At 57.0% G+C, this 19,917-nt stretch overlaps 1 protein-coding gene across 4 annotated transcripts in view; it reads right to left on the bottom strand.

Moving 5' to 3' along the window:
* Positions 1 to 19,917, bottom strand: part of LOC147599196 (uncharacterized) — a 60,117-nt gene that overhangs the window by 38,815 nt on the left and 1,385 nt on the right. For all 4 annotated transcript variants that reach the window (XR_015259927.1, XR_015259924.1, XR_015259926.1 and 1 more), the window contains exons 2-5: positions 15,782 to 15,903; positions 15,370 to 15,444; positions 6,884 to 6,939; positions 6,354 to 6,570 (exon numbers count right to left, since the gene is read on the bottom strand). The gene's annotated coding sequence lies outside the window, so the exon portion shown is untranslated. The remainder of the gene's footprint in view (positions 1 to 6,353; positions 6,571 to 6,883; positions 6,940 to 15,369; positions 15,445 to 15,781; positions 15,904 to 19,917) is intronic.

Genomic DNA, 19,917 nt, shown 5'->3' with positions numbered 1-19,917 from the left:
GGATTTGCAGCCGGCGTGCAAACAACACAACAGGCCGCATCTCTGCTCGCCGATCCCCTCTGCGCCCAGCATCGCGACTTCGCGCAACGCGAGAGCCCTCATCCCAATTACAGGGGGTGAACTCTCAGGAAGCTTTTCATCACACGCACGCGTGGTTTTTTTTTTCATAGCCAGGCCTCTGAATTTAACACAGCAGACACGATCCCTCTCCTTTTCAAAGGCAAAATATTCCCTTTCATTTCCAGACCCCTGTACATCATAACCCGGAGCAAACTCTGTGCGGAGCTGCGCAGCGACGCTGCGGCTCAGTGTCGGAATAAATAGCTTGGAGAAGTCCTGGGGGTATCTCTGCTCGTCTCGAAAGGAGTTTGCCCCCCAAGCACGCACCTGCGCGGCTGGCAGCGGGACGGAGCGCAGTGAGCCAAGAGCCGGGGAGAAGGCTTGGGGCGGGCAAAGCGCTGCGGGTACTTGCGCATCCCTGCGCCCGCCGCAGCCCGGCAGCGGCCTTCGTGATTCCGGGATCAAACGGAAAATGGGCGTTCAGACGCTCCGAGAGCCATGGGGTCCCGCTTCAGCGCGGCTGAGCAGCGGATGCTTTTCAAGAGCCGCGGCTCATTCACAGGGACAACTCCAAAGCGGGAGGAGAGGCAAAGCCGTGGGACGAGCGAGGCCTCGCTGGTGCCTCACCAAGGCCTTCTCCTGCCGCGCTGCCCGCAGGAAGAGCTGGAGCCAGGGCTCGGCCAAGCTCTGGAAGGGGCTCCATTTCAGAGACAGAGCGTTTGGTTATTTCAGAGAGGCTTCACGAGGCTGCACAGCTCGGGCATCTCGCACGGCTGCTCGGGCTTTGTGTTTGAAAACCTCAGGCAACTTCTCCTTCCCGTGCCTTTGGGGGGCTATACTCAACCCTGCACCCACGTGAGACCCACAGCCCCAGCCCAGCGCTGGGATTATCCACCGTGTTCCCACACAAAGCACGGCTGCCGCTGCTCAAAGGCCAGTGACCGGCTGGCGGAGGAGGCACCCGCACGGTGCCCGCTGCTTGCCAGCCCCATCCCACCTCCAGCACGGAGGCAGCACCCTCTCTGCCCGTGGGCCCCCTGCTCGCTCCGTGAGCCAGACCGACCTGGGCTCTGGAAGGAGCGACGCCGAGGGTCGCGGGGCTCTCGGGTGAACCAGCGCGTTGCGGCAACACGGAAACGGGTTTGGTTCCCCCAGGCTTGCGCCCATCCCCACACCGCTGCGCTGCGGCAGGATCAGAGAACGCTATTAAAATCGTGTCATGTTACCCATCAATAATAAATGACCAGAATAAATTCACCACTCTCTGCTTAATAACCCTACCAGATTTCCATTTAAATATCTGCAAAGAAATGGGTCCTCATCCAATGAGCCTTTCAGATGAGTTCAAGTGCCGCGTTTGCAGAGATACAGCCCAGGAGCACCGAGCCCAATTTTTAATGGGAAAGTGCTTTCCTCCTGCCGCAGGACTGAGCTGCAGCGGAGGGAGGAAGAGAAGCTGAGGACAGATTAAACAAATCCAATATCAGTGATGTGCTCCTGTTTTAGACGCAGCCCGAGCATCCCCACCCTCGACTCCCCGTCAGGTATTTGCAGCTGGTAACGGCAACCGCTGCTGGTCCCGGGCTCCGCTGGCCAGCAGCACCATCAGGGTTTGTGCCCAGAGACAGGACCTGGGGCTACGGCCAACAGAGACGCAGCAGAACAGCGGTGACAGAACATCTGTTCCCGAGATGCTCCCAGTTCACAAGAGGCCCCTAAACCCCCAGGCCAAAGGCTGAAATTAAGCCACCAAACCCCGTTTACCCAGCCCAGTACAAGGAGTCACAATGCCGGGAGAGCACGGTCCATCCTGCTGCACGCCAGCCCCCAAGCCACCCCACCGATTCCCAAACCACACTGTCCTTGGGGATGCTCTGCTCTTGCCCGGGCAGGTTTTAGCCCAGATGGCTCTTGCCCTTTGGATTCAAGATGCTGCAGGCCCAAGGCGGTGGTGTTTTTCAGGCGATGGCTCCTGGAGGGCAGTGGAGCGTGGTACCCCGGACGGGAGGGACGCCTCAGCTGCAGGAGCTGGCCGCACAGCCTAAGAAACCCCACGTATCCACTGCTGCCAAGCGGGACGGAGCAAGTGGGCCAGCACCAAACCCCCGTCCCGCGAGCAACAGCAGGTCTGCAACGGCGCAGGCTGCAGCATCCCACGGGACGTGCCGCGGAGACGCGGCCCCCAGAGACTTCGCCACGGGCTTCCCTTCGGTCCTTCCCGCAGGGACGGCACGCGCACAGGCAGCGCGGTTTCATGTTTCGGCACTCGCATAAAGCGGAGGGAAAAGGGAGAACAAAAGGCAGAGGGGAGCTGGGGCTACGAGGAGCTCACCCAAGGAGCCGAGGAAACGGGGCCGGCGCTTTGAACCTCAGTAGCACCCACACAGCTCACCCCGCGCGCGCCCGAACCGCGGCTCAGAAGCACGGGGGGTGCAGCGGGGGAGCGTGCCAGGAGGCTCATCGCCCCCTGCCCCGGCCTGCCCGCCCCGTCTGCCCGCACTAACGGGGCGCAGACGCCCAGCGCAGACGCCCAGCGCACCCCAGCCCGGCAGGGAACGGAGCGCGGGGGGCTGGGATTAACCCCGTTGGTTATTTGCGGCGCTCGATTCTATCTGATGGAAACCCACGTTTGGAAGCAACTTTCTCCCCTTGCTACATGCCCCAGGCACGGCGCAGGGAGCACCGAGGGGGGATGCTAACCGGGATGGCTGCTGCGGCGGGGGACGCCCAGCTCAGCCCATGTCTTGCACCGGGGTATCTGCAGCCACCAAGAGCAGCAAACGGGCACATCCCGCTGCGAGGGGACCAAATCCGGCGGGCCAGAGAGCCGAGCCCAGCGCTCACACCAGCCTGGAGCCGGGCGCCCGCCGAGCATGCCAGCGGTGCTGTTGTGTGCGTTTTATTTTGCTTTTTAAACATGTCAAAGCAGACTGTTTCCCTCCCATTGCTCTCAGATGTGGTTGAATTGTTTTCGCCAAAACTTCCCAAGTACAAAGTTTCAACCTAAAGCAGACATTGCCCACAGAAAGTTTTCCCCCCAGGCTAACTGCGAAGTTATAAGCAAATAAAACTGGATTTAATAATGGGAAATGCTCATCATTCTTGTGCATACACCTCTGAAGCAAAACCACCCTCAGAGAAGACATCTTTCTCCAGTAAAGCAGAGTTTGTGCTGGATGTTTTTTGGACCAAAGCACACAGAAAACCGGGTTTATTTTCCCTTCATGTGGGCACAGTCCCATGGCAGCGTCCAAACTCTTTCTGAGACTATAAAATAGTCTTAAAAATTATCGAGGAGCTGCTTTGTTGCAGCCTTTCTGCAAGAGGTCCCCAAGCCATCCTCCCCCAAAAGCTTCCCAGCACGGCGAGGTCCCCGGGTCCACCAGCACTGAAAATCCCACCCGTCAGTTCACGGGCACGGAACGACCTTGTTGTATTTTTCGATCAAAACCAGTACTGAGGGGTGCTGCAGGACGGCTGCTGGGAGCACTCACCATCACACACGCACGAGGGACAGTTTTGGAGCCTGCGAAGGCGTGTGACCTCTACGCGGTGGCATCCTCCGCCGGCTCTCATCGCTCCTCCGTGAGACGCGTGGAAGGATCGAAGGCAGCGCAGGCAGCGAGCAGCCCTGGCACCTCCAATTTGCCATCTCCCATCATCGCTTCCACAGCCAGCAAGGTTTTAATTTCACGTGGTCCTCAATACCACAGAGCTTTTTGTTCTTCAAATATAAAAACTAATCAAACCTGACTAAGGAAAGTTTTGGGATTCTGTGTCTTTTTTTTTTTTATTGCAAATAATGAGATAAATACCATGGAGTGTAAAAACACAACACAGTCTCAACAGCAACATAAACACTGCAAGGAAAGCTTCTCACAGCACAGAGTGGTCAGACCTTTGCTTCATGCTCACAAGGCATTAGCTTTGAACTGCACGGCCTCCCTCACGCAACGCTCCCGGAGAGCAGGGCGCCGCGCCGGACCCCGACGGCAGGATCAGGCAGCAACCTGCATTCGGAACGGGAGACTCTGGGGCTGGGGCTTGGGATCTGCAGCAATTTGTTACGGGACGTTGCGTAAGCTACATCGGGCGTGGGGTTTTGGTTGTTTTGTTTGTTTTTTTTTTTTCCCCAGAGGGGACACAAAGCAGCCCCCACCGCTGGCGCTGAGGGCAGGGCAGCCCGAGGCGTGCACAGCCCCGCGACGAGGCGGAGGTGCTCTCCAGGCTGCCTGTCCCAGCGCCCCCCCGTCCCACCCACGCCGGGGTTTATTTGGGGCGTCAGGGCTGGGGGCTTTCCCTTGAGCGCGAGGCTTACCGAGGGGTTTGCAAACAAGAAAAACAAGCAGGAAAATATAAGTCGATTCAATCAAATGCAGTCTATAGATAGAGCTCTCCCAGGGAGAGATTTTTCTCCCAGGGATCCAGAGCACCAGAGAGGATCCCTGCTGACCGTCCCACATAGCCAGCACTTCCCAAGAGCCCTGTGAAAATACCCAGGTAAGCAACATCCCCAGGCTCCTCTCAGCCCACAACCAACACAAGAGGTGAGAAGACCTCAGCCCAACGCGGGGACGATCCCGTACGGTTTCACCCGAGAGGCCACACGTGCCCAGGAGAGCGCACACCCCAGCTATGGCAAGGAGGAGGAGGAGGAGGAGCAGGTCTGTGGCTGAGAAAGGACAGAGAACACTGCCACTTCCAGCTCTCAGACACCGTTTGCCTCAGCCTTTCACAACCGCATCCGCCAGGCATGCGTACGCTGCCATTTCAGGGACGAGCGCCTGCGGGAAGGTCGCGCTCCGTAACCCGACATGAAGGCACCTCCCCAGCCGGGGAGTTTATTGTTCTCACGGAGAGCCTGTGATCCCTTAAAGGCCCTTCCCTGTATCCCTCCATCCTACGCAGCTCCCCTCCGCCAGCCTGGGAGCTGCTTTCAGACGCTGCCTCGAATTTGAATGGAGGATCACACGGAGCGGGCGGGAACGCAGCTACGTGGAAGCGACAGCTCTCCCGTTTCCCCAGGAGCGTCTGCAAAGCGCCAGCCTCCAAGCAAAGCTTGTCTCCCCAGAAAAGGAAGAGAAGGAAAAGAGCAATGCTTCAAAATCAGAGCTTCCTTTACCGGGATTAAAGAGGAAAAAGCTGCAAAACAACCCATAAATTCCCATCTCTCCGAGGCAGAGCCGCGGAGGCGAGAGCGTGCAGTCGCCTGACAAGGGCGGCGCGGTACGGCACAGTCCTCTGCGACTGCAACGCCTTCTCCCCAGAGATCTGAGACCAATTCCATACCGGAATGGAATCGTTTGTCAGGGTTTGCTGAAAGCGCTCGCCATGTCCTCGTGCTCCGGCCGGCCGGCGGGCAGCGGTGGAGGTGTCAGGCCCCTCGGGGCCGGCGGGGACCGGCAGCGTTCCCAGGATGCTGCAAGGAGGGGCTGGGGGCTGAAGGCGGATGAACCCAGCAGCCCTTGCTAACAGGCTTCCCGTATCAACGTTATTCATCTGAAGGACTGGCTGAACGCACACAAGGAAAGAAAATATTCATAGAAATCAAGAAATCAAGCCTGTGAATAATGCATCAATCAACAGCCTCTTCTGTTGGACTCAACAAGTGCTATTCAAAGCGCTCGGAAAAAAGTGATTCATCTCTGATGTTATTGTTAAAATCCACGCCAATCTGGTTTTTAATAGATATCAAATGCTCTGATGGAGAGCTTCAGGAATAAAGTCTTTAAAAAGATGTATATTTCTTTCTAAAGAGTAAGCTGATTTATTATACTTTAAGCCTAAAAAAAAAAAAAAACCTGCACGCCCAGGCTCCGCTGGAGCACATCGCTGCCCTGCCAGAGCTGTACGGGGACGGAGCCGGGCGCATGGCCCTGGGGACTGCGCAGGTATCGGCAGGGGGAAAGCACGGCGGAGGCGGCGGGCACGGAGAACTCAATTAACTGTCCATGTGTACCCTGGGCGTCCCTTCCTGGTGTTTAATTTAATTGCCAAGACAGCAATCAACCTTCCTGGCCTCATAACGCATGCATTCAGTTCTCATTACAGTCAGCCTCACCAGCCTGCCCATGTGAAAAACAAGAATGAAAACCAGCAAAAAAAACCCAGAGGTGAGCATCAGGAATGCCGCTCCCTAAGGAGCCTGCACGTGACTCCCTGACCGCTACTGCCGTGCCCTCCCGGCAGCACCAGCTCCGAGCCTGGGGCTTGCCAGAGCTCCCCGTTCCCGCGTACTCGTTGGTGTAAGGAGTGAGAAAGAGGCCAGTTCCTGGTTCCTGAGTGACACTCACCGACTGCCGAGGTCTCCGCAGACACGTTCACTGTGCCGCCCGCACCACCGACCCGCTGCAGAATGGCGCTCGCGGGCGCTGGGATCCACGACACGCTCCACGGCAGCAGAGGAATGAATGGGGAATCACCGCGCCGCTATCCCGGCATGAGGCGCAGGCTGACAGCTGCTCAACATCGGAGAGTCTGTCGTTAAAGCGCCAAACGATGCGGAAAGAACTGCGGGGAAGGTGATGCTCAGGTGACTTGCAGAAAGGATACCAACGCCTCCATTAAAGGTCTACAACGCACCCAGAACCAACACATCCACCCCTGGAGAACGCGGCAGGATGCAGCGACACTCAGCACAGGGACTGTGGGCATTGAACAGGATCCGCCACCACTCGGAGCCCAGGAGCGGAAACGCACTGCGAGTGAATCCCCAGGCGTCAGGGAAACAGCGAAGAACGGTCCCTGAGCACCCAAAGAAGTGGCTACCGCTCGTTCCCCAACACCAGTGCAGGACCACGAGATAAGCAGGGATATTACTCACCCATGAGCAAGGCTGAGACGGCCGAAGGGTTTCTAGGTCCCACTCCGTAACTCAGCCTGGGAAAAGAAGAAAGGGGAGAAGCCAGCACGCTTCATCACACCGCTGATCTCCGGGTCACTCTGGGAAGCACACAACAGCCCCCACCCCGTGAACGTGCCTCGTCCCCCTTGGCGCAGGCAGGAGCCGGGGGAGACCCCACCAGGTCCCGCACGGCACAGCCTGCGGCTCTGCAACGGCAGATGGGGCCCGGCTGCACCACCCACACTGGTTCCCCGGCCCAAACCCCCCAAGCCCCAGCCGGCCAGGAGAGCAGTGAGGAGGTGGCGGCAGGAGGGACAAGCACCAGGCCACCCATCCCGATTCCCCGCAAAAACCCGCAGGAGGTTTAATCAAGCATCTCCGCGCCGTGTCCGCAGGGCAGGCGGTGACAGGCGGCTTTGTGCCAGCGCCCAGGAGACCTTCTCTGGCCCAGCTCCGGTCCGGGGGCTGCCAAGCGGCGAGGGGGCTCCCGCAAGCTCTGCCGCCCGGCTGGTGTGGAGGGAGCCGATCGCTCCTGCAAGCGCACCTCGCGGGAGCGCGGTGCTGAGCGCCGGCACGGCACGGCCAAGAGCGCCCAGAGCCTGGGAGCCAGGCCCCGGAGAACAAGGCACAGCACAGCGCCCTTTATGAACCCGGATGTGATCCTCGAGGCATCTGGCACCAAAGCAGCTGGCCCGTGCGCGCACGAGGAGGGGACGGCAGGGCAGCAGCGTTTTGGGCAGCGGTCTCCATGGTTGGGCTCCTCCATGCCCCCCGGCTCTGCGCAGGCAGGGCCAAACGCTCCTGCGGATGCCGGAACGGTGTAAAACGCAGGCTGAATTCTGGGGAATTAGGAAATTTCCATTTCAATTCAAATACAAATTAAACTCAGAGTTGTCATCAAAGAAAAGAAGAAGATGAGGATCAAAGTGATGCAACACTCTGGGAAAGGAAAAGATTAAAGAAAGTAAATTGAACAAGATTTTAAAGAGATATTAAAAGGTGTTAATGCAAGCTAATGCAGCTAATGAAGAGAAAGGGAGGCTATTCAATTAACATTTGCAGCAAGGAGAGGAGAGCTTTCTACACCTCCGCTACAACATCAAAGGGTGGATGCTACCTCTTATTAAAAGGGAACATAGAATATTTAAAAGGCAGAATAGATTAAAATAGATTTCAGATAATTACGTCTACCTCCATAATGGCAACAGTTTATCATTATATTCCAAAAACAAATCTAATAATACGCGCCACATACCGCAGCTAGAAACGCTCTTTGAAGTGTTTCAGAAAAGCAGCAATTAAAGCGAAGCACAGACGGGCCTGTGGTTTCTCTGGGTAATGGGAAACTCGAAACGCCCAGCCGGGGCTGGGAACGCCGCCCTTCGCCCGAGCTCGCCCTCCCCTGCCCCAGCCCAGCCGGGCGAAGGGGAGGATGCTCGGCACCAGAGGCGCGAGCTGCGATGCTCCCCGCAGAGAGGAGACCCGGCGAGCCCCGCCGCGGCGTTACAGCGAGGTGACGGCCGCGCGCTGGCAGCCAGAGCGAGCGCCTGCTCACAGCGACCTTCAGGTGAAATTAAGAGACGCGTGCGACGGCCAAAAGGACCAACTGCTCAGCTCCAACCTTCCGTCCGCAACCTCGCTGCGCTCCCAGCGCCGAGCGCTCGCCCCGGCGCTGTCACAGCAACGCCGTCTCCTTCCTCCGAGCTTCACCGAAAGGAGACGGGGAGGGGGAAGAGAAAAGCCCGGCAAACGCAAGCAGAGCAGCCTGACAACCCCCGGGAGCGAAACGAGGAGCCAAAAGCCTCTTCCTCGTGGCTCCGCCGGGGCCTTGGTCCTGCTGGCAGCCAGGACGCGGGGCACATCGGCACGCGGCAGCGTCTGCCAGCCGGCGCTTAACACAGGAGATGGTGTTTGGTTGGTTTTGAGCAATAACTAAAGATAATTTCAGTATCTGCAAACACCTCAAACACTAAACAATGGCGCCCAAGCACAACGCTCGCTCCCTGGATGGCGGCGGATGCCACGCGATGGATGTGTTTTTCCCAGCAGGGATTGCTCTGTGCCACCACAGGGATTCACAACACAAAACCAGGAAAAGCAGTGGAAAACTTGTGTCTTAGGAAGAGCGGAGGGCCACCATGCTCCCACCGCGCCGGGACGCACCGCAGCGCAGGCGGGGCGAGGCTGGAAAGCAGGTTTGGGAAGGGGTGTTTTCCTGTGCTGGCAGCATGCGTTAGCGCCAAACTGGAGTCTCGTTCAGAGGCTACCCGCGTGCTTCTGCGCAGGAGATGGGCCCTGAACGGCCTCAAGCGGTGCCCGCGCCGCAGTCCCTCATCCCTGTGCTGTTTCTCGGGGCCAGATCCCTCCTTGCTCGCAGACGGTTCGGCGATCGCCCCGGCAGCCCCTCGCTGCGCAGACCAGACCGGCCCTCCAGCATGCTCCCACGGCGGAGATGCTGTCAAGGCAGAAGCAAACACCAAAGCTTTTTGAAAGTTATTTTCTTTCTGGTTAAGGGGGAAAAAACCCAGACACTGCGTTAACCCCCAGGCAAGATGTCTGAGAAGGAGAATTGATGTATTTTTAATTTCCTCTGGAGAGGCTCAGCACCGTCCCTGGCTCCCTGGAGCCAGCGGGCTGCCTGCTCACGCATCCCTGGGCGCGGAGAAGCCAAAACCATCCAAACCAGGCAGGACTGGGGTGTTTGGGGACACTCAGACAAATCTGCCAGCTGCTTCCGCGGCTGCTGGAGCCATCGCTCCGTGTCTCCAGAGACTCCCAGCATTTCCTCAGATTGGGCGAGAAAGCAAAGCAGGCAGCAGGGAAGGCTCCTCTTCGGGTCCGGGCTCGGATCTCTCTGCCTAAGCAAGGGTGTACAGAACATGGAATTAGCAGAGCTCATTATTTCAAGTGCCAGAGGATTTTGTTGAGATAGAGCAGCTTAATAGTGCAGCATTAGCCTGGTGACCTGCTCACCGCTGCCGAAGGAGCCTTCAATCCGCTCCTCCTCTGCGGTCGGAGCGGCTGGCACTGCTCCAGCTGACGGACAGGGAGGATGGTCCTGCCCGCCCCTCGCCACCACAGATCATCTGCACCCCGCTAGAAAACCCCCTCGCCTCTCTTTGGAGAACACCCTGGGCTTGGGGACTCTTTCGCAGGCAAAGAAATGTCAGCTCTGATGAAACATGTGAATTTTCCCATGAGAGATGTCTAAACAAAACATTAACATTTTGACTTAAAATGTCATTTCACTCTGGTTCTTCAATTAAAAACAAAATGGCATTTCAAATCAAAACCTCAATTCAAAACTGGGGATTTTTGTTTTACTGTAGAAACCAAAATTACGTTTCAAGCAAGAGAGACAAGAGAAAGGCTGGTGCAGGGGCGCTGCTTGCTCCTAGGTTTGCTGAGCAAACTCCCCCGGAACCCCACATTCTGGGAACAACCGCTTTTAAGAAAGGTTTTTTCGGTCAAGAATTTTCTATCAGGAAGATGCTGGCTCCCACCATCCCGCAAAGGTGACGGAGAGCCCACCGGCGGGGCCGGGATCATCCCGGTGTGCGCCAGGCTGAGCTCTCCATCCCGCTGGAGGCACGGGCTGGGCGGCAGGGAGCCCAGGGGATGCTGCACTCCGCAGCCCCCGGCGCTGCCCGCCTGCGCCCATTTTCACCCGTGAGCTGCGGGTGACAGCGGGCGGCCTCGGCTCACGGTCAAGGCACTTAGTATCATCATCACGGGCACATTTTTCCTCCAGTAGAAACAGAGTCAAACAAAAATTCCCTGAGCAATTTACCAGAGGAATTTAACATCCTTCCCTTGCCTGTTTTGTTCTATATATACATATAAAATATTATTTTATGCATTACAAAAATACTTTCAAACCAATTTATCCTTAAGCGTTACAAGGCCTTTTTCTTCCAGCTGCAAAAACATCTGGGAGCAGGTTCAGCTTTCCCCGGAGAGGGCCGCGGGCTGGCTGCGCCGTGCCTCGTGGCAGCCGGAGGAAGCAGGAGGAAGATTGCGGAGCGCGGTGCAGCGGCAGAGGGAGTATCCCGTGCTGCAATTTAAATACCCAACGAGCAGTTACCAGAGCCAGTAACTGTATGTTAGAACCTGGTGAAACGTTCACAATAAACTTAAAACCATACGAAACCCTCTTGGTTTTGGCCCTCGGCGCAGACTCCAGTCTCAGGTTTTATCCGTCACGGGGTGCGCAGGGGCCGGTTTGTGAGCGAACTCAGCCTGCTGGATTTACTGTCGGATGAAGATCGTGAGAAATCCCACTCTGCGGTGTTTTCACATGAAACTCAGTCACTGCAACCAAGTTGGCTTAGGGCTTTGGGCTTCCCAGAAAGCGGCAGACCCCCAGCTGCGGATCCCACTCCCAGGCAGCGGCACGGAAAATCCTCAGTGCTTCCAAAGAGGAGATGGAATGCCCTCGAGCCACGGGAATGAGCCCACCGCACAGAGATGATGCGCGGGTACCAAACACGCTCCCATGATTCCCATTGCAATGCGCACGGGGCAGGGGAAGCTGAGGGGTCGCACCTCCTTCCGCTGCCGCTCGCGGGGCTCCCACCGCCGCCTTCCTGCACGCAGCAATCCGACAGCGAAGGCAGGGCCAAGCAGGATCCGCAGAGATGCTCTGTAGGCAACGCCAAGGAGAAGAATGCACGGTATTTGCTGCTTTGAGCAGAGGCACCCATCCTGAAACACAGCACAAGCAGCCCTGAGCAGAGGGCCTTGGCCAGGCTGAACACATGGTGCCAGGCTCCCCGCTGACTCCCGCAGAGCCGAGACGCAGCCGGTCTCTCTGGCCTTGATCACATATAGATATTTCATGCAAAGTGTGGCCTTTTCAAGCCAGAGACTGAAGGCACCTCAGGCTGGAACACCCAGCCTCTGGCTGCCCCGGGCACGGTTGGTAAGAAGGCACCCACCACCTTCTGCCGTGCCAGAAGCCAACCCTGATGGCTGCTCTGGCCCCCATGGATCTTACTGAACCCTGGATATGATGGCTGAGGAACACCCAACCTGTGCATCCCAAGATGGAGATGGACACAAGCTATTCAACAAATGGAGGACTGGGATGTGCTGGGAATAAAAAGGAATGGGCACCTTGGGACCCTGCCGGCAGAAACACCCACACCAGCCAGACTTTACGGCCCTTTCGCCTTTAGATCACACGCGAACAAGAACTTAAACTTCAGATCCGGATGCTCACAGAAATAGTAAGGCTGTATTTAGACACCCAAGTCATTTTGAGATGGCGTGTACGTGGCTCCAGACAAGATCAGAGCTCTGCTGCGGATACACGCAGACATGTTCCTGCTCCAAGGAAATTACTTACAAAGCACGGCTGGCAAAAGAGTAGAAAAAGTGGCCTAGGGCTGCGGAGAAATCTGCTGGAGGCCACACCAAACCACTGCCAGGCCAGAGAACGGCATCCAGACCTCCAGCTCCCACCCCAAGCCCTCGACTACCGAACCACATCCAAGGGCTTCCCGAAGACGCAGCCAAACCAAACCACAGGCTCGGGCAGCGCTCGCGTCTGTTTGCCTGAAATGAACAAAAAGACAGGGAAAGTAAAATCCATCCTTTCCCTTCGGTTCTCCCCAAACCCTTCCGACCAGAAGATAACGCAGCAAAGCTGAGGCCGGCGGAAGGGAGCACGGGCTGAAGCTAGCGGTGCTCCGGTCGCTGCCTCCGACACCTTTGGAGGGTGATGGCACCCGATGTCCCACTTCTCCGTGAGACCTCCTGCGCTGATCCAACACAGCTTCTGCCCACATTCCCGCCTCCCCGGCGCCGGGCAGAGCGGCCCGCGCCCCTCCAGACAAGGGCGACGAGGCAGCTGAAGGACAGCGCGGGCCAACGACCTCGCCCAGCATCTCCTCCGCCGCTCGTCTCCACCACCACGGGTGCTGGCAATGAGAAGCAGATTTCCTGCCGTTACATGGCGTTCCTTCCCCATACAGTGAAGGAACTGTCACTTCGCTCTAATTAGCCAATTAGGTCCCTAATTAGCTGATGTAATTACTCCGAGGAAGTGATTTCATGTAAGAAAAACCTTACTCCCGAAAGCAGACGGAGCCAGCCCGTCAGCAGCAGGAGCGGCCGGTGGCGGCGGCACCGGCGCGGGGACGGTGCCCAGGCGCGCGGCTGCCTGCTGGGGCCGGCGGAAGCCGCTCGGCGCGCGGGGAACAAACAAAGCGTCATCCCCGCAGCCGGAGCGCAGTCAGCGCCGGCCCGCGTCGAGCCCACAAAGATAGCTTCCCATCAACAATTTGTTCTTTAGAAAGAGATCAGATAGCGTAATCAGCACAGCTCCATCTGTTGAAAGGACGAGGGGAAAAAAAAAATACTGCTTATTTACATTTTTCTCTTTTTCTTGATGTAACTTCTAGATCTAATCAGCACCAAGCTGTGCTTTAATTGGAAATATATAGCAGCCGCGCGTTTCCCTACAGCTCACTTGTTTCTTCAGCACAAAAAAAACGTCAGTCAACTGGGCAAGGTGGCACTCAGCACCCTCCCACCCGGCCTGGGACGGCTCGGACGGGAGCTGGGGCCACCCCAGGGCCAGTTGAGTCCCCACACGCCCCCCTCCCAGGAGATGGAGGCGAGATGCCAGAAGGGACTGGGTCAGCTGGATAACTGCCGGCCCTGCACGGTACCGTTCAGCGGCAGCTCCGGAGGAGATCGCATCGCCGTGACTTCGAAGCCTCCGCTGAGCCCCATGTTTCGGCTTGGCGTCTGCGCACCCCACGGCAGGCAAAGGAGCCCGAGCGCGAAGCGTCTCCCCAAAAGAAGGAAAGCTATTTCTGCGCGGCGACGGGAATCGCTGCTCTCCACCAAATGCGACTCGACAAGCACAATATCTTCCCCAGCCCTCCAGCAGCTTCAGCTGTAACAGTCTATGCAGATATCGTGACCTTTGACGAAGGCACGGATCCGCGAGGTTTAAATAGCACGCCGCAACGCCTCCCAGGCAGAGCCTCTGCCAGACTACGCGCGCACAAAGCACTCACAGGAACGGTTTCCAGGTCACCAGAGATGAAGGAAGAGGAGCGACCCTCCAAGAGGGAGCGCGGCCGAGCCAGGGGCCCCACAGCCGCGGGCAGACGGTGCGGGAGGTGTTGCCGCCTGGAAGCGGCGCATGGAATAGCGTGAACCCAGGCTGTCCCTGTCACACAGACAGACACAGTCTCATCTGCTACCGACAGTCCTGAGCTGCAAATCAGCGGCCAAAAGCTGTAAAGTGCTGGGATTCATCCACAGCCATTGGGAAGGGATGGGGGATGGGGTCGAGACACCCAGTCTGCTCCCCACAGCTTCACGTGAAGGCAGACGATCACGCACGCATGCGAGGCGGGCTGTCAGAGGACAGAGCCGTCTGCCGTCCTCCTTTCCCGCAGCCCCGCTGGCGGCTGGGCTTCAAAAATTCACAGGACGGGCAAAGGCTGACACACTGAACGGCAGTTCATGTCACCTAGAGTATTTCACAAAGTCTCGGTGACCTGCAAATAACGAAGAGAGAAAGCAATCAACCTTGTTGTTCTAAACAGCGATCGGCCCGGGAGAGCCCAGCGGTGTAACTCCGTAGGCACGCAGGGAAGATGCCGCACACGTATCGAGAGCTGCTGGCCCTCACAAGTGCAAGGACCACGGGGCGTTCGCTGGCTGCCATGGGAATTCCCTGCCCCTCTCCGGCTGTGTCGCCCTGCGGCTTTTTCCAAGGGTGTGACCCAGCCGCGGCGCGGAGGCTGAGACGCAGGAGGCCCGACAGCCAGAGCATCGCCGGCCTCCAGCAGAGACAGACGGCTCCAGGGCCGCGGGTTAAAGCCGCGTCCTGCCCTCGCCCCCCCGAAGCGAAGCCTGCGGAGCAGCACGGCACAGGCCAGGCAGAAACCAGCCACCAGCACTCGCTCCGTCTCCTCGAGGGCCTGGCTCGCCAGCCTTCCTCCAGCCTCATCCATCGCTCAGCCTTCCACCGCGCGGCCGGAAGGCCCGCGGACCCAGGCACAAATACAACTCTAACTCTCCCCGACCGATCTGGGCAAAGGAGAAAAATTAAAACCCCTTGGCAGCCGGGGGAGGCCAGCACACACGCACGCAGGTCTGGGTAGCACTGCCTACCCACCTTCTGCTGTGCGTTTGCAAGTCAGACGTTGCATCTGCGGCTAAAGCAACCCGCAGCGATTGCGAAGCCATCGCACGGCGCTTTGCACGGGGTTAGGTGGAGATTTCTGTTTTGTGTATCGCTACGGCAAGCAACCGCGGTTTCGCAGGCTCGGATCTAGCCTCACCACAAGGCAAAGAGGAAATGGCAATTATTTGTTGGTTTTTCAAAGCCCTCACCCAAGCACAACACACACACAGCTCCCCTGAACCCATCACCAGGCAGCCCGTGGACTTCCCGAAAGCTGCCAACAGCAGCGCGTCATCCCTGCTCCACCGCTGCTCACCTCACCACGCACCTGCTCTGCTCCAGCGCAAGGAAACGGCCCTGCGAGCCAACGCCCAGGGTGGCTGTGGGAAGACTCGGCTTGGAAAAAAAAGTAATATTTCAAAACAAAACATAAAACAAAACAAAGGGGGAAAAGGCAGAAAACTTCTCCCTCAGGTCCCTCCCCAGCCCAGAGCCGCTGCGACAGGAGGGACCAGCCTGGAGAAAGGAGAACTTCCCAGAGGGGATGAAGTTTTCTGTGCCCAGAACCAAACTCCGCAGAGGTCGCAAGGAATTTCCACTGCTTTTCTAGGGCAGAAACCAGGCTTTTCATGTGTTGCCCCAGGAGCAGGGCACTGGACGTTCCAGGAATATGGGGATAATTGTACTGAACTTGGAACCATCTCAGGCTTTCCCGTCATTGTGGGGACCTCATCTTAGCTGCTGCCAGGATGCTGTTGGACAGAAAATATGGGCAAAGCAGGCGGCACAGCACAGGCAGGGCTCTCTTTGGCAGGACAGAAAGACTCTCCCCACGATGGGCTCCTTCCTTCTGCTTCACAAGAGGATAATCAGCCAAAAAGAGATCTTTACCCAGAATAATTTTTACCTCCTGAATACCAGGGCACCAGACCTGGATCAGGTAAGGGTTTGGGTGTGCTGATGCTCAACGCAGCCCACCCAGTCTGTAGGAGGACGTGCTGGTTGTTTCCTGAGAGAAACACAGGGACTGACCAAAGCTGACCATTCAACACAGGCAAACCAAGAACACGCGGGTTTTCACGGGAGCGCAGCGCCTGCGGCAGAAACCCAGCAGCCCGGCCCGTTAACGCCGAACCGCGCAGCGCCAGACCCGGCAAGCAACGCAGGGAACGGCTCTAGGGCGGCAGAGCTCCCGGTTAGCCGGGACAGAGTCAGCCCGAGCCCCGCCACGGCCCAGCCTCGGAGCGACGCGGCACTCGCTGCCCCGGCGGCGCCCGGATCAGCAGAGGTAGGGCGCAGGCACCGGGCGCGCTTTGGAAACGCTCCCGGCCAGGGCGGGCACCCGCTGCCTCGCTGGAAATGCGAGGAGGGATTTGCATGTGCGGCTGAAACTTGTGGGAGCGGCGCTGGTATTTCGCACGAGGCGATGAGAGGGGCCGGCCGAGCAAGAAGGGCTCAGCTGCAATTAGGAAGACAATTTTCTGTAATGTTTTTATTGGGAGGGTTTCACATGCCGATGGTCTCCGGGGGCAGAATCCGTGCCTGTGAGGTTTTGCGTCCCAGCCCATCCCTTTGTGCGATACTTAGCTTAAGCTGTATCTGAAAGAATCAGTCTCCCTTATTATCAAAGCCACAAGGCATCTGGTTCCACTTTCCCGGGGAAAGGGAACGAGGGGAAATCTGGTTTCACTCGGGTTTTCCTTCCCCGGGTTATGGTTTGCTCTGTGTTTAATGTTGTTACTGCAATATGATATTTGGGCAGTGGGTGGCCTGTTTCCCCCATTTGAAACTAATTTACAGCTTTGTCTGGCAAAATAGTTGCTTCCAATCAATTAGCGCTGACACAGAAATTAAACCATCCTGGGGTCCCGACGCACAAGGAAGCAGGTCTTCATTTGCTGGAAGAAATTCTCTATCCAGTGGGGAATGTGGTGGCTCCCTTCCTCTGTGCCAGGCTGGATTGTTAAAGACCCAGACTGCGTTAACAGGCAAGATTGGGATCCACGGTGGATGCTATTTTTGTTTTACAGCCATGACCTCATGAAGGAGATGGACAAACAAGCCAAAAATGGAACATTAATAAATAAAGCCTGAATCCATCAAAACGTCCACCGCTGCCTCAATCACTGCTCCAAAAACACACTGGAGAATTCCCCAGCACCTTCCTCTCCACCATTTCTAGCAGCCTGCCCACAAGAGCGGCTCCCTGCCCCCCAGCCGTAGTTCAGTTTCCTTCCCAGGGCTTTGGCTCGGTGCTACCTGCGGATGGTACAGGGGGGTTCACCCTCCACAACTCCCCTGGGACAGCAACTCCCTCCAGAGCACCCGGCATCGCCAACCAGCTTCAACCCAAAGCTGGGCGCAGGGTCCCAGCTCTACGCCCAGGAGCCGAGCACAGAGACCTAGCCCTCGTCACGGAGCTCACGGCCCGGTCAGGCACGTCTCCGGTCACGGCTGAAGCCATCCAAGCAAAGCGGAGCCGCCCAGGTCTGCTGCAGAGCCAGGCTCCAAACCCCCAGCCCTCCGCGCACGCAGGCCGGCACACCAGCCCCCGTGCCGGGGGGGGGTCGAGACGTCGCCGTACGGCACCGGCACCGCACAGACAACTGCGGCGGCATCTCCTTCCCCAGCCCCAGCAGCTGCTACCAACTGGAGCTTCTAAACCTTCCTCGGGCGTTCGGACCCTCAGCAGCGCTGCAGGAACACGGGTTGTTTAGAACAAGCAAACAAAAAAAAAAAATTTCTAACCTCTCTCCCAACAGGAAGAAAAATATTTTTCAAAGTATTGAAGTTTTTACAGCTGGTGAGAGGCGGCAGCAGGGAAGGCTGCAGGGCAGGCCTGGCCAGCGAATTCTAGCCAAAGTAAGAGCATGGGAGAACGCTGAACCGGATAAAAACGAGATAGCTGACAGCCCGGTGCCCACGAGAAGGGCACCGGAGCTGAGGATGCGCCAGCTAGAGCTGGGAAAATTCCCTGGCTTTGAAGACCAGGTCTTCCTGGAGACAAACAGCTCTAATCCGCACTCCTGAGTAATTCTCTCTTTGGCAACACATCATACCAGCATCGATTCAAACCTCAGGGCAGCTGGGCTGGCTTTAATCTAGGCTTTATTTTTGTAAACTACAGTTTCAAGGAGAACGCTCGCAAAGTGGATCTGGGGATGGGTGGCAGGGAGCAGAGCCAGAATCACTAATGTCTGCAGTGGAAACACTTGAGCTTCTTCAAGTGCAGGGTCCAAATGTGAAAAGCTTTGATCCTAAAAGCTAACAGCCCTATCAGAGAGAACAGGGGTCAACTCCTCCACTTCTGCTGGGGCAGCTCCCTCTGCTGCCGTTGCTCTCCAGCTGTTCCCACGGCCGCGGGGCAGCTCCAGATGGGCTCGCAGCAGGGTTTCATCAACATGTGGTCATTAGGCTCCTCCGTAAAGTTATCACCTACGAAGAAACTAGACCGAACTTGAAAAGGAAAATGCCATCCGTGCTACCCCATTCGGCAACCAGCTGGATTGGCCACAGAAAATAAATTACGTCCACAGGGCGTTGGAAAGCCAGGTAAGAGTCAGTCCCTGCCCCGTTCACACGTGGCCTGAGGAACTGGTGTGGCGGACACCCGGGACACAGCAGGAGCCCTGCCAACAAGCACGTTTTAACTACGAAAGCTAAGTCCACAGAGGTTGGTTGGGCGCTACCCATGACCAGTTCCACCCAGTGCCACCTGCAACAGCCATTTGGCCCCAGCTTCCTCCACGGATGCTGCTCCTGGACATCAGTAGGAAGAGGCCCTGGACTTGGGGCACGTGGCAGGAGGCTTTGCCTCTTTCAGAAAAGAAAGCTGCAGCCCAACTCTGTACAATCAACGCTTCCCTGGGAGGTTGTGCTTGGCTGAGCCAAGTCCACTGGTTCCGGCAGGAACAGAGCTCTTATGCCAGGCTTGTGCTGGAAGCAGACCTCCCCTGCAGCAGGAGGGACTGGGGAGGAGTCTTTTAGCAGAACCTGTCGTTGACCCCCGATTCTTACCAACTACAAGTGCTTTTAACAGGGCAACAAACAGTCAATGCGATGTCCTTGGAAATTAAGAGATCAAGTATTTCAGCCTTGAGACAGCAATGAACCACAGCAGATACACTGCTGCTCTCCAGACATCCTTGTTTTCCCAATAATAATTCAATAGCCTGTCTGACCAGCCTTAGTTTTTTGGTTTGTTTGTTTTTTTGTTTTTTTGTTTTTTTTTTTCAACTGTGTTAATCACTCTCAGCTTGAGAGATTAATGAAAACGTCTTCAAGGATATTTGGAACCAGGGAAGATGCTCATGGAAGAGCCGAAACACCAGACATGACGGATAAGTGAGCTGGCTGGCATGTGAGGCTGACGGCACATGAGCACCTCCTTTAGATATCCTTCCTCACAGGGCACTTGAGGCGCAAATCTCGCTGCTCTCTTTGCGTCCATCATCGCTCACTGCACAGCCAGGGTCCAGGACCTATGTGGTGCTAGAGCAGACAACGCAGAAGGACGATGAAGCCATACAGAATTTTTTCATAAAAAGTGGGGAGCCTTTCCCACATCTTAGACTTGTTTTCAATGCTTTTCCTGCTACAAGGTAATGTTCTCAACAGCTTTCCCTGATCTTCAGGAGCCCCCTGGTTCAGATTCCCCCCATCATGTCCCAGTATCACCCTCCTGCCAGCTGCGGTGCAGCAGCCTGCTCTCCTCCACGGCTCTGGCACCATCTGCAGGTCGCAGTGCCACCGGCCTCCCCTCCCGAAGGGACGGGCAGGGGGTGCAGAGGGGTCCTCCAAACCCCGTGTTCAACCGCAGAAGAGCGGCACACGACCCAGAACTCCAAGCCCAGCTGGCGCAGAA

The sequence above is a fragment of the Chlamydotis macqueenii genome, chromosome 12, assembly GCF_036417535.1.
Source record: "Chlamydotis macqueenii isolate bChlMac1 chromosome 12, bChlMac1.mat, whole genome shotgun sequence".
In the NCBI taxonomy this organism is placed as follows: domain Eukaryota; kingdom Metazoa; phylum Chordata; class Aves; order Otidiformes; family Otididae; genus Chlamydotis; species Chlamydotis macqueenii.
This window is presented reverse-complemented; position numbering and strand designations above follow the sequence as displayed.